General features: G+C 42.8%; 1 protein-coding gene and 1 long non-coding RNA gene across 2 annotated transcripts in view; one reads left to right on the top strand and one right to left on the bottom strand.

Annotated features, from left to right (window-relative positions):
- LOC138664827 (signal transducer and activator of transcription 5B) overlaps positions 1-27139 on the top strand; it is a 233500-nt gene that overhangs the window by 58685 nt on the left and 147676 nt on the right. The window lies entirely within an intron of this gene.
- Positions 18846-27139, bottom strand: part of LOC138664828 (uncharacterized) — a 617141-nt gene continuing 608847 nt past the window's right edge. Inside the window, exons 2-4 of the long non-coding RNA XR_011318392.1 lie at positions 19175-19231; positions 19024-19083; positions 18846-18915 (exon numbers count right to left, since the gene is read on the bottom strand). This is a non-coding gene — a long non-coding RNA (uncharacterized lncRNA). The remainder of the gene's footprint in view (positions 18916-19023; positions 19084-19174; positions 19232-27139) is intronic.

Genomic DNA, 27139 nt, shown 5'->3' with positions numbered 1-27139 from the left:
ACATGTGATTCATTGTGCACCACTACAGCAGTCACATGTTTGTCCCCCTGGAAACTGAAGCAAGGAGACTGATGAGGATGTGGAGATTTGTCTCGCTAATAGATTAATGGCTGGGGATTGGTATTTTCTACACAAAGTTGGGTTTGCAGATTGGACGCCGCTCTGGCATGACATAACAATGTGACGCGAGCCTTAGGAGAGTGAGTGCTGACACCTCTGGAAAGGCACCTGCACTCGGACCAATGTTGTTCAGTGAAGCAATGCTGATGCACATTTTTTTCACTGGCAGACTCTTAGGAAAAAAAATAAAGTGAAAAAAATAAATAAAATTGCAGCGTGCTGTGATTTTAGTTGGACATCTGATGCCATTTAAGTAAGTAATTCTACGCGTGTGTGGAAAACATCAGAATGCACACTGATGATGTCAAAATGTAGTCCAATTTCCACGGACTCGCAGAGTTGAGAAGATGGAGAAATTTTGTTCTCCATGTTCTCCTCAGTGTGTAATCCGTGTTAGAAGTTTTGAGTTAATGATATGCCCATGCTCTTGGGCTGGACTGTATGCAGAGTCTTATGTTCTTGCTCTAGGCCAGAGAAACCAAGGCGAGACCTGCCCACTGGCCGCCCCGAAGCGCAAACTGTCTGTTTCTATGTTGAGGAACATGTTTGTGCTTTGGGGCGGCCTGTGGGCAGGTCTCTCTTTGGTTTCTCTGGCCTAGAGCAAGAACATAAGACTCTGCCTACAGTCCTGCCCCAGAGCTTGGGCATATCATTATCTGAAAACTTCTAACACTGATTACACAAGAACAACAAGACAGATTTCTTCACAGCAGGTATAATTTTAACCTCTTAGTGACAGAGCCAATTTTGTACTTAATGACTAACCCAATTTTTGCAATTCTGACCACTGTCACTTTGAGGTTATAGCTCTGTAACACTTCAACAGATCCCACTGTTTCTGGGACTGTTTTTTTCATGACATATTGTACTACATGTTGGTGGTAAAATTTATTCGTTATGTTTTTTTTTTTTTTTAGGGACCACCTCACACTTGAAGTGAGTTTAGGGGATCAATATAACAGAAAAGACCCAAAAATGACACCATTCTAAAAACTGCACCCCTCATGGTGTGCAAAACCACATTCAAGAAGTTTATTTTAACCCTTTAGGTGCTTCATAGAAATTTAAAAAAAAATAAATAAATTAACATTTTGTCGCAAAAAATTGACTTCAGATCCAGTTTTTTTTTTTATTTTGACAAGGGTAACAGGAAAAAATGGACCCCAAGATTTGTGGTGTAATTTCTCCTGAGCATGCAGATACCCCAGTTGAGGGAGAAAACCACTGTTTGGACGCACGGCAGAGCTCGGAAGGGAAGGAGCGTCATTTGACTTTTCTTGAATGCAAAATTTGCTGGAACAATTGGCGGATGCCATGTCACGTTTGGAGAGCATCTGATGTGCCTAAACTGTGAAAATCCCACACAAGTGGCACCATTTTGGAAACTAGACCCCTCAGGGAACTGATCTAGATATGTGGTTAGCACATAGAACAATCAGGTGCTTCACAGAAGTTTATAACTTTGAGCCATAGAAAAAAAACAAAAAAAAATTCACATTTTCCCCACAAATGTTTTTAGCACAAAATATTGCATTTTCATAAGGGTAGCTGGAAAAATTGCACCATATAATTTGTTGTGCAACTTCTCCTGAGTACAACGATACCCCATATGAGGGAGAAAACTACTGTTTAGGCGCACAGCAGGGCTCAGAAGGGAAGGCTTGTCATTTGACTTTCTGAATGTAAAATTTCCTCAAATCATTAGCGAACATCATGTTCCATTTAGAGAGCCTCTGATGTGCCTAAACAGTGGAACCCCCCACAAGTGACCCCATTTTGTAAACTAGACCCCTCAAGGAATCTACATAGGTGTGTGGCGAGCACCTTGAACCCCCAGGTGCTTAACAGACGTTTATAACATTGAGCTGTGAAAATAAAAAATCACATTTTCCCCACAAAAAAATGTTATTTTGGCTGCAAATTTTACATTTTCCTAAGGGCAACAGGAGAAAATGCATCATACAGTTTGTTGTGCAATTTCTCCTGAGTACGCCAATACCCCACATGTGGGGGAATACAGCTTTTGAGGCACAGTGCAAAGCTCAGAAGGGAAGAGGCGCCATATTGGAGTTCAGATTTTTCTGGAATGGTTTGATGGTGGCATGTCACACTGGCCGAGCCCCTGAGGTGCCAGAACAACAGAAACCCCGAATATATAAGCTTATTTCACAAACTACACTCCCCAATGAATTCATCTAGTGGTGCAGTGATCATATTGACACCACGTGTGCCTCACAGAATTTTAGCCCTCTGCCAGTTCCCGGAATGCTGCAATTGTGTTCGATCACAGCATTTCGGGGGGATAAAGTGCTGGAAGCGGTGCGTGATTGCTTCTAGCACTTTGTGACAGCTGACACCCAGCACGATCAGCTCACACCCTACGGCGATTTCCCTTACACCACCCGTGTGCACGGCGCGATCGTTCAGACGTATTAATCTGTCCCTGGTCAGATAGACCCAGGTCACATGGATGGATTATTATGTCTGTCAGAAAGGTATTAAAGGAGTTGTACGGTCCAAATGAATATCTGCAGTCACTGTGTGACTGTAGACCAATGAATCCCACCAGCGCACGCACTGCGCTGCAAGGATTTGCCTGGTTCAGACATGGGAAATGAGATATATGTGAGTTATACATTCCCCCGGCCAGTGAAGTGCGCTCTAACTCTCCCTACATTTGTATGGAGTGAGGCCATGCTCTCTAGCTGTACACGCCCACTGGCCATCCACATCACTGGTCAGGGCACAGCCTCAGCTCAATACAAGAGTATGGAGCGAGGCTGTGCTCACTGGCCGGAGATATGTATAACTCATACTTATCCTCCGTTCCCGCTGCAGCAAATCCCCACAGAGCACAGTGTGTGCGCTTGGAGAATTCAAAAGTTTGCAGTCATACAGAGTGACTGCAGACCTATCCATTTTGACCTGACAACCCCTTTAGAATTAGACACTCTGGCTGCTGCAGATCCATGACCTATCTATCGCAATTAACAACATCACGCCTTCCCCCGTACCGGAAGTCAGCTGCCTCGGAGTAACCCTTGACTCTGCCTTGCCCTTCAAACCGCACATCCCAGCTCTTTCCACCTCCTGTCGCCTCAAGCTCAAAAATATCTCCAGAATCCGTCCTTTCCTTAACCACCAATCTAATAAAATGCTTGCGCATGCCCTCATTATCTCCCGCCTCGACTACTGCAACATCCTTTTCTGTGGCCTCAGTGCTAACATTAATACTGACCTACAAAGCCATCCATAACCCGTCTCCTCCATATATCTCTGAACTAATATCCCGATATCTTCCCTCATATAATCTCCGGTCCTGCCAAGACCTCCTTCTCTCCTCCACACTTATTCACTCCTCACCCAACTGCCTCCAAGACTTCTCCCGAATATCCCCCATCCTCTGGAATTTTTTGCCCTAACACGTCCAACTATCAACCACATTTGGGTCCTTCAGACGGAACCTGAAAACCCATCTCTTCAGGAAAGGGGCAGCACAGTGGCGCAGTGGATAGCACTGCAGCCTTGCAGCACTGGGGTCCTGGGTTCCAATCCCACCCAGGACAACATCTGCAAAGAGTTTGTATGTTCTATATATAAAAATAAAGATTACTATCATTATTAACCCCTTTACCCCCAAGGGTGGTTTGCACGTTAATGACCTGGCCAATTTTTACAATTTTGACCACTGTCCCTTTATGAGGTTATAACTCTGGAACGCTTCAACGGATTCCAGTGATTCTGACATGGTTTTCTCGTGACATATTGTACTTCATGATAGTGGTAAAATTTCTTTGATATTACCTGCGTTTATTTGTGAAAAAAATGGAAATTTGGCAAAAATTTTGAAAATTTCGCAATTTTCCAACTTTGAATTTTTATGCAATTAAATCACAGAGATATGTCACACAAAATACTTAATAAGTAACATTTCCCACATGTCTAGTTTACATCAGCACAATTTGGAACCAAAATTTTTTTTTGTTAGGGCGTTATAAGGGTTAAAAGTTGACCAGCAATTTCTCATTTTTACAACACCATTTTTTTTAGGGACCACTTCTCATTTGAAGTCATTTTGAGGAGTCTATATGATAGGAAATACCCAAGTGTGACACCATCCTAAAAACTGCCCCCCCCTCAAGGTGCTCAAAACCATATTCAAGAAGTTTATTAACCCTTCTGGTGCTTCACAGGAATTTTTGGAATGTTTAAATAAAAATGAACATTTAACTTTTTTTCACAAAAAATTTACTTCAGCTCCAATTTGTCTTATTTTACCAAGGGTAACAGGAGAAAATGGACCCCAAAAGTTGTTGTACAATTTGTCCTGAGTACACCGATACCCCATATGTGGGAGTAAATCACTGTTTGGGCGCATGACAGAGCTCGGAAGCGAAGGAGCGCCATTTGACTTTTCAATGCAAAATTGACTGGAATTGAGATGAGACACCATGTTGCGTTGGGAGAGCCACTGATGTGCCTAAACATTGAAACCCCCCACAAGTGACACCATTTTGGAAAGTAGACCCCCTAAGGAACTTATCTAGATGTGTGGTGAGCGCTTTGACCCACCAAGGGCTTCACAGAAGTTTATAATGCAGAGCCGTAAAAATAAAACAAAAATTTTTTCCCCCCAAAATTATTTTTTAGCCCCCAGTTTTATATTTTCCCAAGGGTAACAGGAGAAATTGGTCCCCAAAATTTGTTGTCCAATTTGTCCTGAGTGCGCTGATACCCAATATGTGGGGGGAACCACTGTTTGGGCGCATGGAAGGGCTCGGAAGGGAAGGAGCGCAATTTGGAATGCAGACTTAGATGGAATGGTCTGCAGGTGTCACATTGCGTTTGCAGAGCCCCTAATGTACCTAAACAGTAGAAACCCCCCATAAGTGACCCCATATTAGAAACTAGACCCCCCAAGGAACTTATCTAGATTTGTTGTGAGAACTTTGAGCCCCCAAGTGTTTCACTACAGTTTATAACGCAGAGCCGTGAAAATAAAAAATCTTTTTTTTTCCCACAAAAATTATTTTTTAGCCCCCAGTTTTGTATTTTCCCAAGGGTAACAGGAGAAATTGGACCCCAAAAGTTGTTGTCCTATTTGTCCTGAGTAGGCTGATACCCCATGTATTGGGGTAAACCCCTGTTTGGGCACACGGAAGAGCTCGGAAGAGAAGGAGCACTGTTTTACTTTTTCAACGCAGAATTGGCTGGAATTGAGATCAGACGCCATGTCGTGTTTGGAGAGCCCCTGATGTGCCTAAACAGTGGAACCCCCCCAAATTATAACTGAAACCCTAATCCAAACATACCCCTAACCCTAATCCCAACAGTAACCCTAACCACACCTCTAACCCTGACACACCCCTAACCCTAATCCCAACCCTATTCCCAACCGTAAATGTAATCTAAACCCTAACCGTAACTTTAGCCCCAACCCTAACCCTAACTTTAGCCCCAACCCTAACCCTAGCCCTAACCCTAGCTCTAACCCTAGCCCTAGCCCTAATGGGAAAATGGAAATAAATACATTTTTTTTTTAAATTTTTCCCTAACGAATGGGGTGATGAATTGGGGTTTGATTTACTTTTATGGCGGGTATTGTAGCGGATTTTTATGATTGGCAGCCGTCACACACTGAAAGACGCTTTTTATTGTAAAAAATATTTTTTGCGTTACCACATTTTGAGAGCTATAATTTTTCCATATTTTGGTCCACAGAGTCATGTGAGGTCTTGTTTTTTGCTGGACGAGTTGACGTTTTTATTGGTAACATTTTCGGGCTCGTGACATTTTTTGATCGCTTTTTATTCCGATTTTTGTTAGGCAGAATGACCAAAAACCAGCTATTCATGAATTTCTTTTGGGGGAGGCGTTTAAACCGTTCCGCGTTTGGTAAAATTGATAAAGTAGTTTTATTCTTCAGGTCAGTACGATTACAGCGATACCTCATTTATATCATTTTTTTTGTTTTGGCGCTTTTATACGATAAAAACTATTTTATAGAAAAAATAATTATTTTTGCATCGCTTTATTCTGAGGACTATAACTTTTTTATTTTTTTGCTGATGATGCTGTATGGCGGCTCGTTTGTTTGCGGGACAAGATGACGTTTTCAGCGGTACCATGGTTATTTATATCCGTCTTCTTGATCGCGTGTTATTCCACTTTTTGTTCGGCGGTATGATAATAAAGCGTTGTTTTTTGCCTCGTTTTTTTTTTTTTTTTATAGGTCGGGTCGTTATGGACATGGCGATACTAAATATGTGTACTTTTATTGTGTTTTTTTTTTTAATTTCGATAAAGAAATGTATTTATGGGAATATTTTTTTTTTTTCATCATTTTGGATTTTTTTTTTTTACACTTTTGGAAACATTTTTTTTTTTTTTTTTACTTATTTACTTTTTCCCAGGGGGGACATCACAGATCGTTGACAGTTTGCACAGCACTCTGTCAGATCAACGATCTGACTTGCAGTGCTGCAGGGTTACCAAGTGCCTGCTCTGAGCAGGACCCGGATGCCGCGGCCATTTTGGATCCGGGCCTGCTACAGGGAGGGAGGTAAGGAGACCCTCGCAGCAACGCAATGACATCGCGTTGCTGCGGGGGTCTCAGGGAAGCCCGCAGGGAGCCCCCCTCACTGCGCGATGCTTCCCTGTACCACCGGCACACCGCGATCATGTTTGATCGCGATGTGCCGGGGGCGGTCCGTGACCACTCCTGGCACATAGTGCCGGATGTCAGCTGCGATAGGCAGCTGACACCCGGCCGCGATCGGCCGCGCTCCCCCCGTGAGCACGGCTGATCGCGTATGACGTACTATCCTGTCGGTGGTCATACAGGCCCACCCCACCTCAACGGGATAGTACGTCATATGCCAGAAAGGGGTTAAAGCCTACAGCCTGCACTGACCCTGCTTCCTTCTCACCAACACCGGAGCTCCTGCAACCCCCAACCTACTGTCTCCTTCCCCACCATCCTGTAGAATGTAAGCCCGCAAGGGCCGGGTCCTCTTCCCTCTTTATCAGTCTGTTATTGTTAGTTTGCTTACTGTAAAGGTACCTTCACACAAAACAACTTCACAACGATAACGATAGCAATCCGTGACGTTGCAGCGTCCTGGATAGCGATATCGTTGTGTTTGACACGCAGCAGCGATCAGGATTCTGCTGTGATGTCGTTGGTCGGAGCTAGAAGGCCAGAACTTTCTTTCGTCTCTGGATCACCCGCTGACATCGCTGAATCGGCGTGTGTGACGCCGATCCAGCGATGTCTTCACTTGTAACCAGGGTAAACATCGGGTTACTAAGCGCAGGGCCGCGCTTAGTAACCCAATGTTTACTCTGGTTACCATCGTAAAAGTAAAAAAAAACAAACACTACATACTTACATTCAGCTGTCTGTCCCCCGGCGTCCGCTTCTCTGCACTCTTCCTGCATCCTGTGTCAGCGCTGGTCAGCCGGAAAGCAGAGCGGTGACGTCACCGCTCTGCTTTCCGGCCGCTGTGCTCACAGTCAGTGCGGGAAGCAGAGCGCCGGGGACAGACAGCTGAAGGTAAGTATGTAGTGTTTGTTTTTTTTACTTTTACGATGGTAACCAGGGTAAACATCGGGTTACTAAGTGCGGCCCTGCGCTTAGTAACCCGATGTTTACCTTGGTTACCGGCATCGTTGGTCGCTGGAGAGCTGTCTCCAGCGACCAAACAGCGACGCTGCAGCGATCGACATCGTTGTCGGTATCGCTGCAGCGTCGCTTAGTGTGAAGGTACCTTAAGTGATATCTGTAATTTGCATGTACAGCACTATGGAATCAATGGTGCTATATAAATAATAATACAATGAACAACTCCTGTTCATGCAAAGCAAAACAAATTGCCAAAGGGTTTGCAAGTAAACTATGGGCACTTTCAGGTTGGCCGCGTTACACTGATTAAAATGAGACCTGAGTTGAAGAAATAAGTCTTGTGGTTGTTTTATTATTATTATTACTAGATGGCAGCCCGATTCTAAAGAATCGGGAGTCTAGAATCCATATATACTTTATTCAAATGTAAGAATAATACAATTAATAAATAATAGTAAGAAAGAACAATAATAATAGGCAGTATATGGAGAAAACACCAAACAAAAGTTCAAAATTGGTGTGAAAATGTCACTGAACCACTTCACAACTAAATATATATAGTTTTGGTAAATGGTATTATCATTTTTTTGACGAAATTCGGCAGGAGCTTGAAGAGCAACGTCACTGGGCCCGCCTCCACGCAGTAGAAACTTGCTGTGAGGTAAAAATTGAAAAATCACACCAAAATGGCGGGCGGAGTGTGTCACAGTACGGCACGTTTCTGATTGGTCGCTCGCAGCAGGCGGCAACCAATCAGACACTGGACACTGTTGACGTCACTTATCTCCGGACATTAGCTCCGGACAAAGCCACGGAAGTTGGCACAAATTGCAGGAAGTAGTATTCTAGGCAATTATATATTAGATTATTTATTTATATAGCACCATTGATTCCATGGTGCTTTACATGAGAAGGGGTTACATACAAGTTACAGATATCACTTACAGTAAACAAACTAACAATGACGGACTGATACAGAGGGGCGAGGACCCTGCCCTTGCAGGCTTACATTCTACAGGATTATGGGGAAGGAGACAGTAGGTTGTAATTTTTAAAGCAAACCTTTCATCAGGATTTTGCTACGTAAACTGTGGGCACTGTCAGGTTGGCCCCGTTACACTGATTAAAATGAGACCTGGGTTGAAGAAATCAGTCTTGTGGTTGTTTTATTTTTGTTTTCAGTTGTCAGTTTGAGATTCTCGTGCTCTGAGATATTGCAGTTTATAGTGTGGGCTTTGAAAACAAACAAACAAACAAACAAACAATTTTCACCAGCTAAATGGCTCCTGTGCAGTAGCATCTATCGCTTACCAGTTTTGCTGGAGGAATAGAAAAAAACATGGCTCCAGCAAAGTGGCGCTGGCGTTATTTTGCTGAAGGTAATTTTTTTTTTCAAATCCCACACTATAAACTGCAATATTTAAAACAGGAGGCAGGTCACTGAAGAAACAGTCAGTTAAGTCACAATAATGAATATGTGGCCAGCGAGCACCACAAAGGACTTCCCCGGAGAACAAGCATATCATTGACTGATAACTGAAAACAAAGATTAAACATCAAATATAAGATGGATTTCTTCACCCCAGGTATTATGTTAATCAGTATAGTGGCGCCAACCTGACAGTTTCTGCAGGTTACTGTGCACAATCCTGATGACAGCTTCGCTTTAAGGATGGTGATAAGTCGAACCCCAACTAATGTAATCTGATGATATACAGTACAGACCAAAAGTTTGGACACACCTTCTCATTTAAAGATTTTCTGCATTTTCATGACTATGAAAATTGTACATTCACACTGAAGGCTTCAAAACTATGAATTAACACATGTGGAATTATATACTTAACAAAAAAGTGTGAAACATCTGAAATTGTGTCTTATATTCTACGTTCTTCAAAGTAGCCACCTTTTGCTTTGATGACTGCTTTGCACACTCTTGGCATTCTCTTGATGAGCTTGAAAAGGTAGTCACCGGGAATGGTTTTCACTTCACAGGTGTGCCCTGTCAGGTTTAATAAGTGGGATTTCTTGCCTTATAAATGGGGTTGGGAACATCAGTTGTGTTGTGCAGAAGTCTGGTGGATACACAGCTGATAGTCCTACTGAATAGACTGTTAGAATTTGTATTATGGCAAGAAAAAAGCAGTTAAAAACGAGTGGCCATCGTTACTTTAAGAAATGAAGGTCAGTCAGTCTGAAAAATTGGGAAAACTTTGAAAGTGTCCCCAAGTGCAGTGGCAAAAACCATCAAGCACTGCAAAGAAACTGGCTCACATGAGGATCGCCCCAGGAAAGGAAGACCAAGAGTCACCTCTGCTTCTGAGGATAAGTTTATCCGAGTCACCTGCCTCAGAAATCGCAGGTTAACAGCAGCTCAGATTAGAGACCAGGTCAATGCCACACAGACTTCTAACAGCAGACACATCTCTACAACAACTGTTAATGGCCGGAAGCACTTGCTAAATTGCGGCATTTAGCTAATTAATAGGTATGGGTCACCCACTGTTGACCCACGATCACGTGACGGGGTTCACAGGTGGGCCGATTTCCAGCGTGATTGCCAGAAGCGCTTGTTAAATTACGCTGTCAGAGTTTGACAGCGGTATTTAACGGGTCAATAGCCGCGGGTGAATCGCGATTCTACCCGCGGCTGTTCCGTGCACATGTCAGCTTTTGAAAACAGCTGACCTGTGCTGGGAAAGATGTGGGCTCACTGACGGGAGCCCACATCAAAGGGAGGGAGTCTGACGTAGGTGTACTATTATGCCCAACGTCGTAAATGAGTTAATGTATAATGCAAAATAATATATAGACTATGGTGAGTACTAATTATAGTATTACTGTGATTGTTATTAATGGATATTTACATATTCAGTTAGGTCCAGACGTATTTGGACAGTGACAAGTTTTGACATTGTAGCGGTTTACCATAACATATTCAGTACACAGTTATATAATCAACGTGGGCTTGAAGTGCCGACTCTCAGTTTTAATTTGAGGGTATTCACATCCTAGTTGGAGTAATAGTTTAGGAATTATAGCTCTGTAATATGTAGGTGCTAGTGATGAGCGAGTGTTCTCGTTATTCGAGATTTCCGAGCATGCTCAGGTGATCTCCGAGTATTTTGGGCGTGCTCGGAGATTTAGTTTGGGTCGCCGCAGCTGCATGATTTTCGGGTGCTAGACAGCCTAAATACATGTGTGGATTGTTGCCTGTTTGTTAGAGCATTCTCGCTCATCTCTAGTAGCTGCCTCTTTTTCAAGGTACTGAAATTAATTGGACAATTATCTCAAAAGCTATTAATTGGTCTGCATGGGCTTTTCCCTTGTTATTCAATCATCAATTGAGGAGGTAAAATGTTGGAGCTGATTCCAGGTGTGGCATTTGCATTTGGAAGCTGTTGCTGTGAACCTGCAACATATAGCCAATGGGACCTCTCAATGGAAGAGAAACAGACCATTATTAGGCTGAAAAAAAAGAAGAAATCAATCACAGATAGCAGAATTGTTAGAAGTGGCCAAATCAACAGTTTGATACATTATGGAAAATAAGAAGCGCACTGGTGTGAGCTTTGGAACTCAAAAAGGCCTAAACGTCTACTGAAGATAAGTGGTGGATGATCGCAGAATCCCCCTTCACAACTTTCACCCAATTTAAGAACACTCCCCAGGAAGTAGGTGTTTGAGTATCCAAGTCTACCATAAAGCAAATACTTAATGAGCGCAAATACAAAGGGCTCAACACAAGGTGCAAACCATTAATCAGCCTTAAAAATAGAAAGGCCAGATTAGACTTTGCCAAAAAGAAACATCTAAAGTAGTCAGCCTATTTCTGGAAAATCATTCTTTGGACAACTCAGACTAAGATCAACGTCTATCAGAAGAAAAAAGTATAGAGAAGGCTTGGAATGGCTCGTGACTCAAAGCATACCACATCCTCTGTAAAACATGGTGGAGGCAGTGTGATGGCTTGGGCATGCATGGCTTCCAATGGCACTGGCTAGGTCACTAGTGTTTATTGATGATGTGACTGAAGGCAGAAGCAGCCGGATGAATTCTGAAATGTACAGGGCGATATTTTCTGCTAAGATTCAACCAAATGCAGCAAGGTTCAAGGAATGGCGCTTTACAGGACAGGTGGACAATGACCCAAAATATACAGCCAAAGCAAGCTAGGAGTTTTATTTTAAGGCAAAGAACTGGAACATTCTACAATGGCCGATACAAACACCAGATCTCAACCCCATCGAGCATGCATTTCATATGCTTAAGGCAAAACTAAAAGGGAACCTGTCATCAGGATTTTGCTAAGTTAACTACAGGCACTGTCAGGGTGGCACTGTTAAACTGATTAAAATGATACCTGGGTCGATGAAATCAGTCTTGTGAATGTTTAATCTTTGGTTGTAGTTTTCAGTTAATGAGATTCTCGTGCTACAGGGCAGACTGTGGGCTGGGCTTTTTTAGTGCTCAGTTCTCGTATTTATCCTTATGGGCTTAAATGACAGGTCTCTGCACCTTCAGTAATACTGCGCCTGCCCAGTTCATATTGTGGTCTCTAGGTGTGTAGTTCACCTACACTCCCAAAGACCACATTCTAGTAAGTGGCGAGAAGCTGCTGAGGACCTCACTCAAACTAGACATCCTAGATGCAATGTACCCCAAAGTACCCCTGTCTTTACAAAGTATACATTCTCTGAAACGCCCAACATTTCAAAGTAAAATGTGCATGGCTACAATAACACAACCGTTGTCTGATTCATGCTGTCCATGGATTAGGAAGCATGTATCTACTGTCAGGTTTCCATTAAGAAAGGAAGTGCTGGGATTTTTGTTTTTCATTTCGGTATGTTTTAGTGCCGAGTCTCCTCCACCCTCCACGCTGATGTGTAACCATTTAAAGCTGCTATCAATCTGACGGCAGCATTTAAGTTGCACAATCCTGGTAGGGCTTCCATTTTATGGGTTATTAGTCTGGGAACTGCTGAAGGCCCCCATTGCCTCCTATATTGTCGCTCATGTGAAGCATAACCACATGTTTGACTTCACAAGATTGCTTGATATTTATATCATAACCTACTGAAGTATAGCAGTATATAATGCAAGCGGTTCAAGGGCCAAGTCTCCCAGAAAAAGTAAAAAGGTAAAGTTTTTAACAATCAAAATTCCCCATGCAAAAGTAAGGAAATTAAAAAAAAGCATATTTAATAATTCTGTGCCTGTAAAAGTCTGTCCTGTCAAGACCTAACATTAATTAAACCCAGAATATAAATCCGTAAGGAAAAACAAAAATTGAAATGCCAGAATTGCTGTTTTTTGGTAGCCACAAATCACTCACAAAAAATGCTATACAGTGCAATATATAAACATTGTACGTGCCCTGTGATGCCAATACAAGCTACAGCTAAGCACGCAAAAAAGCTCTCGTGCAGGTCAATGGAGGAAAAAACAAAAATTGTATTGGTCTTGGTCTTTTTTTTTCTACAACGTTCAGAATTTTTTTAAGCCACTGAAATATTTGGATAAAAAAAAAATTTGCGAATTTGAGATTGCTGAAGTGGAGTATCATGTGTTCCAGGTCATTTCTACTGCACACTAAATGCTATAAAGACAAAACCCACAGACGAATGGTGGCATTGCGTATTTTTCATAATTCCAACTCGCCTGCAATTTCCCCCCCGTTTTTTCAGTACTACGTAGCTAAAATAAATGGTGTCATTCAAAATTATAACTCGTCTTGCAAAAAAGTCAAACTCTCCCAAGGCCGTTGGCAGAAAAATAGTTATGGCTCTTGGCTACATTGTTAAGGTGTTTATATTTATGTGCAAGTATGTATATAGATCTTTCACCATAAGGCCGGGATCACACGTACTAGAAATACGGCCGAGTCTCGCATGTTAATACCTGGCATTGCTCCGCTCCTGAGTGACGGCAGCAATGCCAGGTATTAACATGTGAGACTCGGCCGTATTTCTAGTACGTGTGATCCTGGCCTAAGTGTGTGATCTCCTCAGAGGCTCTGTTAGCACAATATAAAATGCAAAGGCTCCAATAAGAATTAACACCCCCCCCCCCCCCCCCGCTCTCGTCCCGATTATTACAGGATCTGCCAACAATCTTATATATTTTGGATGGAGAACAGATGTCTACCGCAACAATGTGACAGGCTGGATATTAAACTGCACAATACTCTATTTTGGCAGCTGCTTTTTATTCACAGCTGAGATGATTGTGTCTCGCAGCTGTTATAAACTACAATTCCCAGCATGCCCGGACAGCCAGTGGAGTTATAGATTAACAGCTGTGGAGTCTTTGGCTGGAGGTCACTGATCTAGGCTGCAAACTCTATAGCTCAGTTTTCACTTTTCTTAGCTGCTTTTTTTTTTTACTTTTTTTTCCAGTTTGAACCAACAATTTTTTTAAAAAGAAAACCTTCATTTTTTTTGCTTTTTGAAAAGAATCCGGCCCCGATAAATTAATTTGCCTGTTTTACTGCTTAGTAAAAGTGGATCAGGAAAGACTGGTCCTGCCCCTTCTCCTGGTTGTTGTGACATCCACATATCTTCAGGGGGAACAGTAGGGTGGATACACTTTGTATTCCTTAACCCTCGGAAGGCTGCAGGGTCACGAACACCCATCCTTTTATTGCATCATTTGCAGTCCCTGGTATGTTACATATGTGTGCCGGAGGGCTGCACCTTTCAGCAGATTTCTGTTTGGGAGATGAGCCCTCTCTGCAGCCGTTGGAGTAAGGGTGGATCATCAGGTGTCAGGAAGCCTTTGCTGATGTGATTTCCACAGTCTGCTTAGTGATAGTGAAACTTGCTCATTGCTGCAGGGTTGAAAGTCTGAGAACAAGGACATATGTACACTTCGCCTTGTCCTGCTTGGTCTGTGGCTACATGTTTATGGCACAACACGGGTTATAATTGTATGGGGAAAGAACTATAAACAATAGATAAAAAGTCCTGCACTTATCACTTTTCTTCAAGATGTTCTTTCTTATTTGTGGGATCCTTATAAATGGAAAAATGAGGATAACTACCGCTACTCTGACTGCCATTGCATCCCTCACAGTGTTTGTCGCCCAGTTTTGAAAGCATTTTCCTAAATCTGGTAGCCAATGGTGGATAATGCATGGTAATTTTAACATGCAACTTAAATGGGAACTGTACTTCCATAAAACGTTGCGTTATAATAATCGATAGCACAAGCAAATTATATCAACGTCTCCACTAAGGAGCCACTTATTTCCTTCCCTTCTGCCTCCTGAACTCACCATCCACTCTGAAAAACACCTCAATTGTTTTATTCAAGACAAGATGGACTGCCAGAATAATGTATTGTCAAGTTTCACCTACACCTATAGATTATGAAAAGAGGAGTGGGTTGGAGGAAGGATGACCAGAGGGAAACACAGAAAGATCATGTGGAGCTTTCTAACCAGTCTTTCACCTCCCCACAAATCTGGATCTTCATATACACTGCTTATTGCTGCTGTACCCGTGTCTCCATTCTGCTGCCTATATGAGCTAAGAAATTAAGTGCAGGAATTTGTGTTCTGTGCATAAGAGACATCATGTCAGCTAGTCTCCCCCCACCAGCTCAGTAAATTGTAAATTAATAGTCTGAAGATGGGAAAACTGGTGAAAATGCAGTGTACAAGTCAAATAATGACAATAGGTAGTCTTATGTTTCATGTAAATGCACATGGTGGCTTATTCTGAAAAGTTATTTGAACGTAAAAAACTTACCAAAATCAGTTGTTCCTGATGCCCATATGTGTAGTGTCAGATAAACCCATCAGATAATAATTTTATTTATATAGCACCAACATATTCCGCAGCGCTTTACAAATTATAGAGGGGATTTGTACAGACAATAGATATTACAGCATAGCAAAAACACAGTTCAAAATAGATACCAAGAGGAATGAGGGCCCTGCTCGCAAGCTTACAATCTATAGGAAAAAGGGGAGACACGAGAGGTGGATGGTAACAATTGCTTTCGTTGTTCAGACCAGCCATAGTGTAAGGCTCGGGTGTTCATGTAAAACTGCATGAACCGGTTATCAGCCTAAATATGTAACAGTACAGACACAGAGGGCTATTAACTGCATGAAGTGTTTGAGAGCATAATGTGAGGAACCTGTTTATGTTTTTTTTTTGAATGAGCCACACAGGGATAGTTAGGTTAATGCGTTGAGGCGGTAGGCCAGTCTGAACAAATGCGTTTTTAGGGTACGCTTAAAACTGGGGATTAGTCATATTAACCTGGGTAGTGCATTCCAAAGAATTGTCGAAGCACGTGAAAAGTCTTGGGTGACGGGAGTGGGAGGTTCTGATTATTGAGGATGCTAACCTCAGGTCATTAGCAGAACGGAGAGCACGGGTAGGGTGGTAGACTGAGACCAGGGAGGAGATGTACGGTGGTGCTGAGCCATGGAGTGCTTTGTGGATGAGGGTAGTAGTTTTGTACTGGATTCTGGAATGGATGGATAATCAGTGTAATGACTGGCACAAGGTAGAGGCATCGGTGTAACGGTTGGTGAGGAATATAATCCAGGCAGCAGGATTCAGGACAGATTGGAGCGGGGAGAGTTTGGTAAGAGGGGGGCCGATTAAGAGAGAGTTACAATAGTCAAGATGAGCATGAATGAGTGAAACAGTAAGAGTTTTTGCAGATAAACCTCTTTAGTACTTTGACAATAGGGGGCAGAACAAGTGGTAGTTTAGTCTCTTAAAATTGTCTTCCAGAAGCTTTAGATCCCTTAGGCTACGTTCACATTTGCGTTGTGCGCCGCTGCGTCGGCGACGCAACGCACAACGCAAATAAAAACGCACCAAAACGTACGCAAAAACGCTGCGTTTTGCGACGCATGCGTCCTTTTTTGCTGAAATTTGGACGCAAGAAAAATGCAACTTGTTGCGTTTTCTGCGCCCGACGCTTGCGGCAAAAAAGCGCATGCGTTGCACAACGCAGCACAACGCATGTCCATGCGTCCCCCATGTTAAATATAGGGGCGCATGACGCATGCGTCGCCGCTGCGTCGCCCGACGCAAACACGCAAAACGCTAATGTGAACGTAGCCTAAGGGTACCGTCACACTATACGATTTACCAACGATCACGACCAGCGATAAGACCTGGCCGTGATCGTTGGTAAGTCGTAGTGTGGTCGCTGGAGAGCTGTCACACAGACAGCTCTCCAGCGACCAACGATGCCGAAGTCCCCGGGTAACCAGGGTAAACATCGGGTTACTAAGCGCAGGGCCGCGCTTAGTAACCCGATGTTTACCCTGGTTACCAGCGTAAAAAAAACAAACAGTACATACTTACATTCCGGTGTCCGTCAGGTCCCTTGCCGTCTGCTTCCCGCACTCACTGACTGCCGGCCGTAAAGTGAAAGCACCAGCACAGCGGTGAGTCACCGCTGTGCTCTGCTTTCACTTTACGGCCGGCAGTCAGTGAGTGCGGGAAGCAGACGGCATGGGACCTGACCGACACCGGAATGTAAGTATGTAGTGTTTGGGTTTTTTTTTACGCTGGTAACCAGGGTAAACATCGGGATACTAAGCGCGGCCCTGCGCTTAGTAACCCGATGTTTACCCTGATTACCAGCGAACGCATCGCTCGATCGGTGTCACACACACCGATCCAGCGATGACAGCGGGAGATCCAGCGACGAAAGAAAGTTCCAAACGATGTGCTACGACGTACGATTCTCAGCAGGGTCCCTGATCGCTGCTGCGTGTCAGACACAGCGATATCGTAACGATATCGCTGGAACGTCACGGATCGTACCGTCGTAGCGACAAAAGTGCCACTGTGTGACGGTACCCTTAGGTGACTGTTAATAGTTTTGTTACTGTAAATGTTAATTTACACTTTTTCTTTCCAAAAATGTACTTTGGAATGGACATCCCCCGTTAAAGAATAGCTAAGCTTTTACATTTAAAAAAAAAAATGTTTTTAAGGCACTTTACATGTCTGCAGATTGGTGGGGCACTGTGTCCTGTTTAGTGAAGCAAGGCACAGCACAACCTATAACTTTCTATTGTATCCATACTCCTCTCTATGTGCACGCCAAGGCAGGACCTGTTGTCCTGTCCTGCCTTTTTAGCTGCACACTTTTCTGTAGTCTTTTGAGAATATTATGGATCTCGGACCCCGATTGATCTAGAAGAAAGTAAAGTACCTGCAAAATATAAAAAATGTAAATGCATTTTTTTCCTGATCGCCAACATCCTATCCCAATATGTAGTAGGTATAATAGTAATAATAGGAAATACCTCCAATTAGAAATGTAGTATAGTTCTCCTGATTCGCAATGTTGCTAACCCTTGTTTGCAAGGCATTGCAGAAGCTTAGGTATCCATGGTTACGACCACTCATATAGTGGCAGTTAGCCATGGTTACGACTAGTAACAACTATCTGAACTACTGCAATTCCCTACACATGGGTTGAGTGACATAGCGAATCAGAATAACTATAGCACATTTCCAATTGAAGTTATTTGCTAACATTATTACACCTACTACATATTGGAATAGGATATTAGAGATAGAAATACCCCCTTTAATGAAAGTTTGCTGCTCTTTTAAAAACAACAACTTTGTTTAGTGTTTATGTAGAGTTATGGTCATGCAGATTCACATAATTAAGAGATCCCCATACATTAGTCTACGTCTGCCAAACTTGTCGATTTTCTTATCTGTATGTGCTCCTCCAACATCTGAATTTGGACCGCCGATCATTTTGTTCTTTAAGAGATAGTCGCCGCCAGAGATGTCTAGCAGGAGCTGTCTCCTATAGAATACAGGAGTGCTTGGCAGAGTGACTACACTTGTATAAGGCTAGGTTCACATTGCGTCAAGTACATGGCGTCAAACGGATGCGTTAAACGCATGTACAGAAACGGAGCAAAAATATGTGAAATTCGTCGTCACGGTAACGCTAGCGTTAACGCATGTGATCGCGTTTTTTCATTTTGATGTCCGTTTACGAAGTATCCGTTTGTCTGCGTTTGTCACTGTCAATAAAGTTGTTCTTTTTTTTTTGTTGGTAAATATTGGATAGAATATTTCTATTTTATATTTACCACTGGCAGTTGTGGCGACGACAGACGGCTAGGGACCTTTTTTCTTTTTTTGTCCTCCTTGTGCCACAACCTATTGTGTATGTAAAATGTAAAAAAAAATATTTTAACATTAAATAATGTTAACATTCATTGGATCAATAAATTTATGCCTGAAAAATTCAACATGTGTGCTATGTACCTTTGTTGTTTTTGCGTGTTTTTTTGGGGGAGGTCTAACAGCCTTGGGCTCAGAAGACTCCTATTCACAATAAAACAATAAACAGGATTGTTATGCCTAGCTCAATACAATGGAGTTTCACACAACATGGTTTTTTAAAGTGCAAGCCTACCGACTCAGAAGAAAAAATCGCAGACACGCTGCTGCTGCTGACATCTGTATCCGACATCTGTGTGCAACAAAACAATACATTTTTAGTACACACACATCCGACGGACATTACAGACTCCCATGATGTATACAGAGATATATAATATATAGAAATGTACTTACAATTTAGCTACGGCAAAACACTCTGTCACGTGCAGGAGACTTTGTGTGAGTGGGATATTTTAATGGCCGAAGTCACATTTCCTGTCACATGACCACATGTGACCACCTTCAAAAGCTATTAAAACGTGTGGTTCTATTTGGAAATTTTTCATGATTTGCGTCTGACTGCGTTTGCCATAGCCTTCTATGGCAGAATGAACGCTTCCGTTAGTAGTGCGTTAGCTTGGCCGGACCCGAAAACGCTGCAAGCCGCGTTGAAGGTCCGTCAGAAAAAAAACGTTATGTGACAAACGCATACCAATTTAGGGATGCGTCACGATGCGTCAGACAATGCAAGTCTATGGGCGCGTTAGTATGTGCGTTACATTGCGTTTTTACTACTTAAAAACGAGTCCGTTAGACGGACACACCTAGCGCAATGTGAACCCAGCCTAAGGGAAAGCCAGCCGAAATTCTGTTCTGCCGACATCTATCTAGGGTGTATGGGGGACTTTAGAATGGCCCTTTAAAATACTGCTAACATTAAGGGAGCCCTGGAGGGGGACCATGTTTGCTTTTAGAAGGCTCACTATTGATGATAGGGCTAGTAAAGGTAACTTGCCAGAGGGCTGCGCTAATATTGCCCAAGAGGGCTGAATAATCCTTCGATGGAGGCTTCTATTGCATATATGAGCACAGCAGTAATCTTTAAAATGTAAAATATAATTGAATGACAAATTAGGATTTGGGATTTTGTCTCATTACAGACAGTGTAAAATCATAGGATTATTGCTTTTGCCGGATTCGAGAGGGCAATACGTATTTATTATCTTACTGGTGTAACTTTTCTATGTCTTACACTAGTAATTTTTATTAGGAGTCTTTCCTTATACAGTTTCTTTCATCCATTCCTTGACACATGATCCACATTGTTGTGTGTCTTTACACACTCTATGGGCACAGACAGCTGTAAAAATCAAAAGAGATTGGAATGCTGTGCACGGACTGGCCAGCAGCTCTCCCCACCCAAGTGTGAAAACTGCATAGAAATGCATGAAGCTGGAACACTCGGGTCAAGAGAGCCGCCCCATTTATACAAATGTCTGACTGTGCCCTCAGGCAGAGTTCCCACAATGCGTCTATTCTGCCGTATCTCCACTGCTTAATTGCGTGCGAGAAAAACTCAGCATATTAGCATTCAAGCAAAGTGAATGAGATTTATAGAAATCTTATATCCGCTCTTCATGATTTTTTTTTCTTGTACACCTCATAAACTGAGCTGCAGTGCACTTTTGAAATCTGCATCATTTAAATTTCTATTGCAATAAGGCTAATTTCACATTATAATTTGAGTCCGCAACGTGGTGCTGCGGACTTCTTTCCTTAGCTCCGCCTACTTCCGTATGAGTCCTGTGTACCTATCTTTAACATTGGGTACGCAGGAACATGCGTTGTATGCGGATGTGTCCCCGTCCGTCGTTTTGATGTGCCCGTCGAACGCAAGAAAATGCAACATGTTGCGTTCGGCGGGCACGTCAAAACGACGCATGCGGACACATCCGCATACAACGCATGGCCCTGCGTACACAATGTTAAAGGTAGGTACGCAGGACGCGTACGGAAGTAGGCGGAGCTAAGGAAAGAAGTCCACAGCACCACGCTGTGGACTCAAACGCTAATGTGAACCCGGCCTTAGTATGCATTTTGTTTGCAGGTACAGTCATGGCCGAAAGTATTGACACCCCTGCAATCCTGTCAGATAATACTCAGTTTCTTCCTGAAAATGATTGCAAACACAAATTATTTGGTATTATTATCTTCATTTAATTTGTCTTAAATGAAAAAAACACAAAAAGGATTGTCCTAAAGCCAAATTCGATATAATTCCACACCAAACATAAAAAAGGGGGTGGACAAAAGTATTGGCACTGTTCGAAAAATCATGTGACCCATCATGGACCCGTGGAAGCACTAATTGTGCGAAACGGCCGTCGTCCAGCTCATTCTCCCCGCACCCTCGTCGTCTCCGCTTGTCTTTTATGCAAAGTCTGTACATGGATTAAAGACAGATTAAAGATATTCAACCTGGGTGAGTGCCGCATTCTTCTACTTTCTTGTGCAAAGTTTTACTATATATATATATCATATGCATATATGCATGTTTTTCTCCATGTCTGACATGAAATCAGAATAAACCTTTCCAGCTTTAAGTAAGTTAGGATTACCATAATTGTTGTTTGCCAATTGCCAGAATAAAGAGAGAGAATATTTTAAGGCTTTTTTATTACTTACTGCAAAGTCAAAAGTTTACATACAATACATTAGTATTTGGTACCATTGCTCTTAATCTGAATGACTTGGGTCAAACGTTTGGTTTATTCTAACATAAGCTTTTCGCAATAGTTAGTCAGAATTTGAGCCCATTACTTCTGACAAAACTGATGTAACTGATCCAGGTTTGTAGGTCGGCTTTCTCGCACCGGCCTTTTCAGCTTTGCCCATACATTTTCAATTGGATTGAGATCAGGGCTTTGTGATGGCCACACCAAAACATTGTCGTTGTTCTCCTTAAGCCAATTTTGACAGTATGCTTTGGGTCATTGTCCATTTTGAAGGCCCATTTCCGTGCCAAACTTTAACTTCCTGGCTGATGTCTTGAGATGTTGCTTCAGTATTGCCAAATAATCTCCTATCATGATGCCATCTTTTTTTGTGTAGTGCACCAGTCCCTCCTGCAGCAAAACAACCCCAAAATATGATGCTGTCACCCCCACGTTTCACAGTTGGGATGATGTTCTTAGGCTTCCAAGCTTCTCCCTTTTTCCTCCAAATGTAACGATGGTCATTATTGTCAAAAAGTTAAATTTTAGTTTCATCAGACCACAGGACGTGTCTTCAAAAATTAAGATCTTTGTTCTTGTGTGCATTCGCAAACATTAATCTGGCTTTTTATGTTTCTTTTGGAGTAATAGCTTCTTCCTGGCAGAGTGGCCTTTCAGCTGATGTTGATACTGTACTCGTTTCACTGTGGATATTGACACATTACCTGTGTTTGTACTTGTATATAATACTTTGTACAGCTGAATGAGGCACCTTCAGGTATCTTGAAATTGTACCCAAGGATGATCCAGACTTGTGCAAGTCCACAATTCTCTTCCTGATATCTTGGTTGATCTGTTGAGACTACACAAATAAGCAGTGTTTCAGGTGTGCATTAAAATCCATCCACATGTGTTTCTAATTAACTCAGATGTTGCCAAAAATCAGAAGTTTCCAAACACATGACCTCATCATATGGGCAGTCCAGAATTGTTTAAAGACATAGTAATCATGTATGTAAACTTTTGACTTTGTAGTAAGTAATAAAAATGTCTTAACACATTCTCTCTCTCTGTCATTATTCTGGCATTTGGCGAATATTAATAATTATGGTAATCCTAATTGACCTATAACGGGAAAGGTTTATTCTGATTTCATGTCAGATTTTGAGAAAAACATGCATGTGTATCTTTTTATATACTATATGTAAGCTAAAATATTTTCTGCCATGGCTGTCCTAGTATACAATATTCCTGTCTTGATGAACTTGGTCAATGCAATGCACCTTTTTCCCCTTAACTTATCAGATTGAATTAAGAAAACCCAATTTACCGTAAGTATAAGCCTGGATAAAAAAAAACTCCAAGGTTTTGCAAATTGAGATTCTGGTTTGGTTTTTATTCTAAGTTATATTGCAAGACTTATTAAAGAGTCGATACTGACTTTTAGAATCAATACTTTTAATAGTTGGCTCTAGATTTCTAGTCCTCTTCCTCTCTGAAGAGACAATTTGCATATTTAATTTCCCAGAAGAGTATGCATGGCTTATGTCATGTCAGGCCTGGCTGATCACTCTACACAAGGAAAAACGTTCAAATCTAGAGGCCAAACTTCACAAGAGTTATGGGAATTGAAAACAAATCTGGTGGTACTTTTTCTTTCTGTCAAATGAATAATTTCAACGTGCAATTCTGAATGACTCATAGTTTTCCTCAACATCAAGGCTGCATTGCACAATAGAGATAGTAACTCTAAGCTCAGTGCAGTACACAAAAACATGCTGCATGTGCAACTTATACAGATTCCTCCTAAGGGTATCGTCACACAGTGGCACTTTTGTCGCTACGACGGTACGATTCGTGACGTTCCAGCGATATCCATACGATATCGCTGTGTCTGACACGCAGCAGCGATCAGGGATCCTGCTGAGAATCGTACGTCATAGCAGATCGTTTGGAACATTCTTTCGTCGCTGGATCTCCCGCTGTCATCGCTGGATCGGTGTGTGTGACACCGATCTAGCGATGCGTTCGCTTGTAACCAGGGTAAACATCGTGTTACTAAGCGCAGGGCCGCGCTTAGTAACCCAATGTTTACCCTGGTTACCAGCGTAAATGTAAAAAAAAACAAACAGTACATACTTACATTCCGGTGTCCGTCAGGTCCCTTGCCGTCTGCTTCCCGCACTCACTGACTGGCTGCCGGCCGTAAAGTGAAAGCAGAGCACAGCGGTGACGTCACCGCTGTGCTGTGCTTTCACTTTACGGCCGGCAGTCAGTGAGTGCGGGAAGCAGACGGCAAGGGACAGACACCGGAAAGTAAGTATGTACTGTTTGTTTTTTTTTACGCTGGTAACCAGGGTAAACATCGGGTTACTAAGCGCGGTCCTGCGCTTAGTAACCCGATGTTTACCCTGGTTACCCGGGGACTTCGGCATCGTTGGTCGCTGGAGAGCTGTCTGTGTGACAGCTCTCCAGCGACCACACTACGACTTACCAACGATCACTGCCAGGTCGTATTGCTGGTCGTGATCGTTGGTAAATCGTATAGTGTGACGGTACCCTAAAGCTTCATTCAGACGACCGTGAAACATGGTACGTTATGGGCCATTATCTACAGACTGGCAGCTGGTATCCCGACTCGGACTCTACAGCCTCAGATATGCCTACGAGGCTGTCAAGTTTGGGTCTGGACACTCACTGCCGGTCTGTGCATTGCAGCCCATTTTCACAGACATCTGAATGAGGCTTTAGATTGTGAGGTGGAATAGTCTACATTCATTTGATTCTATTAGTTCAATGATGAATGACAATATTGACTGGGGTGTCAGACATTGGTCTAATAGCTGCGTTATATCTTGTGTTCATAGCCGTGTTAAAGCCTAACTTCATTGTACACTATTAGAATTATCATTGTAGATTGTAAGCTCTCACGAGCAGGGTCGTCTTATTTTGCTTTAATTATTGTATTGTTAACGTTGTTACTTATGACTTTTGTGTTTGAAACTGTTAAACTGTAAAGCGCTGCGGAATATGTTGGCGCTATATAAATAAAGATTATTATTATTATTATTAATTACCGGTACATATATTTTTTCCATAGTGTATTCCCCATAGTTCTAATCCAGTTTACAAATTTCCTAGTTGACCACCATATCTGTGCTTGAAACATCATATATTCAAGTGTCCCACAAATACTGATGTACTGTACACGAACTGCCTCTGTGCTGCATAGACTTGTCTATTTCTCTTGGACAACACGTGAAGTCATAAAGCTTCATCATGAAACTTTACTAAACAAACAAAGGAAAAGGTGCAAAAAATGGTTATGTGCACGGAGGAGGCTTATTACACACAACACGTACCAAGCGGAGATAAAATAAAGTTAATTGTGCTTACAAGGAAGCTTTATTTTCCAGGCTGTGATTTTTATGATTGTCTTTGGACTGTGTACATAGTTTAATTGCAGTCAAAGTATTAGAAAGGATCTGTATTATTTTCCCTTCCCATTATTTATACATTGTCATCCTGTGCCACAGTCATGTCAAGAATAAGCATAAAGTCACTGCCCCATTTTTACTGATATTCCAAAATCAATGGCGTTTAATAAGGGAAAAAAGTACCATATTTTTTGGACTATAAGATGCAGCAGACCATAAGACGCACCTAGGTTCTTGAGGAGGAAATTAGAAAAAATTGAAGCAAAAAATTTTGTCAATTCTCTACTTAATATCCTGGTATATATGGCTCCCTCATCCTTATCCTGGTGTGCTTGGCCCCCTCGTGCCTATCCTGGTGTGCTTGGCCCCCTCGTGCCTATCCTGGTGTGCTTGGCCCCCTCGTGCCTATCCTGGTGTGCTTGGCCCCCTCGTCCCTATCCTGGTGTGCTTGGCCCCCTCGTCCATATCCTGGTATGCACGGCCCCCTCATCCCCATCCTGGTATGCACGGGCCACTTCATCCCCATTCTGGTATGCAGGGCCCCCTTTTCTGTCCTGGTATGCATGGCCCCATTCTTATCCTGGTATGATTGGACCCCCATCCTGGTGTTCATGGCCCCCATCAGAAAAACACACAAAAAAGCCCACATTATATTTACCTTCTTGCGCGCGCCCTCGCAGCGTCTTGTTTCGATGCCAGCAGCTGCTTTATGCTTTTAAGCGACAGGGACATCATGCGCTGCTTACAAGCCAAGGGTAGCTGCTGAAATACTCACTGCTCCCCACGCTGGGACTGTGTGTGTGTTCAGAGCAGTGAATATACAGTGTTAGCCACAGCCTCCGGCTTCCTGCAGATGCCGGGTGTTCACGTGTGCTGCTAAAGGGAATGAAGATTTGCTGCATTCCACGCCTATGGGAGTGAGAGCAATGAATATTCAATCCCTTAAGTAGCGGGCACGTGCGAATGCCCGGCAGCTGCAGGAAGCTATTTGCTGAGACTAACAGCTTGTCTGCTATTAGACAGAAATTAATATTCACTACCCTCCACGCCCATGGGCGTGGAATGCAGTGAATATTCATTTCTCTTCAGCAGGCAAAGGAGTTAGCCACTACCGCCGGCTCCTGCCTCCTGTGACCCGCTGCTGCTGCCGCTTCCTATGACAGCCAGAGCAGGTACATCCAGGCTATAAGACACAACCCCCATTTTCTGCCACGTTTTTGGAGGAAAAAAGTGTATCATGTAGTCCGATAAATACAGTATGTATAATCTGCATAACAGTCTAGCTAGCCATTTGGATGCTTAATGAAAGCATTGGTGGTGCATCATTTAATATGTCATGCAGTGTTGATGGGACTGTGAACTTAGAAACTATGGCCGTCCAATACAGACTGGAGGATGACAGCTGTCAGTGCAGTTCTTTGTGCAGCGTGCTGTATTTATTGACCTTACTTACCTTAGAGTTTTCCAAACATTGGCTTCAATTGAGTCAGTCAAATCCGCAGCAAAAACACAGGTGTAAAGTTTTTGTTTGCGTTATTACTGGCTACCTATGGTGTTTCCCATGTTGTCATCTGTGTGACAGCGTGGAAAACACCAGCGTGGTGGTTCTTATCGGTGGTAACGCTACCGCAGGTAGACTGCCAATCAGAGCGCTGCGGGGTCATGCTGTCAGATATCAGCAGGACCTTGTAGAGATACTGTGACTCTCACCTGTGCTCACACTTAGAAAGAAAAAAAAAAAAAAAAAAAAAAGTAAAATAATTACATACATATTCAAATTAAAAAAAAATTATACCTAATGCTAGGTTCACATTGCGTTAGGGCAATCCGTTAAGCGCATAGCGCTAGCGGATTGCGCTAACGCAATGTTTGTTTTGGGTCGGCGTTCGGCGTCCCTGCTAGCGCAGATCCCCAAGGTTTAGATGGCTGTGCACAGCTCTGAGAAAGCTCCCTGGTCCCAGCGCCGACGTGGGCGCCAAAGCAATTTAGCGCACGATGGGGCCCGGTGAGTAGAAGCAGAAGAGGCGGGCCCCGCTCTGTACTGCTGCTCTTCGGGCCCCATTCAGC

Source organism: Ranitomeya imitator, chromosome 2 (genome assembly GCF_032444005.1).
Source record: "Ranitomeya imitator isolate aRanImi1 chromosome 2, aRanImi1.pri, whole genome shotgun sequence".
NCBI classification, from domain to species: domain Eukaryota; kingdom Metazoa; phylum Chordata; class Amphibia; order Anura; family Dendrobatidae; genus Ranitomeya; species Ranitomeya imitator.
Note: the sequence above shows the minus strand (reverse complement) of the source record. Positions and strands in the feature narration are given on the sequence as shown.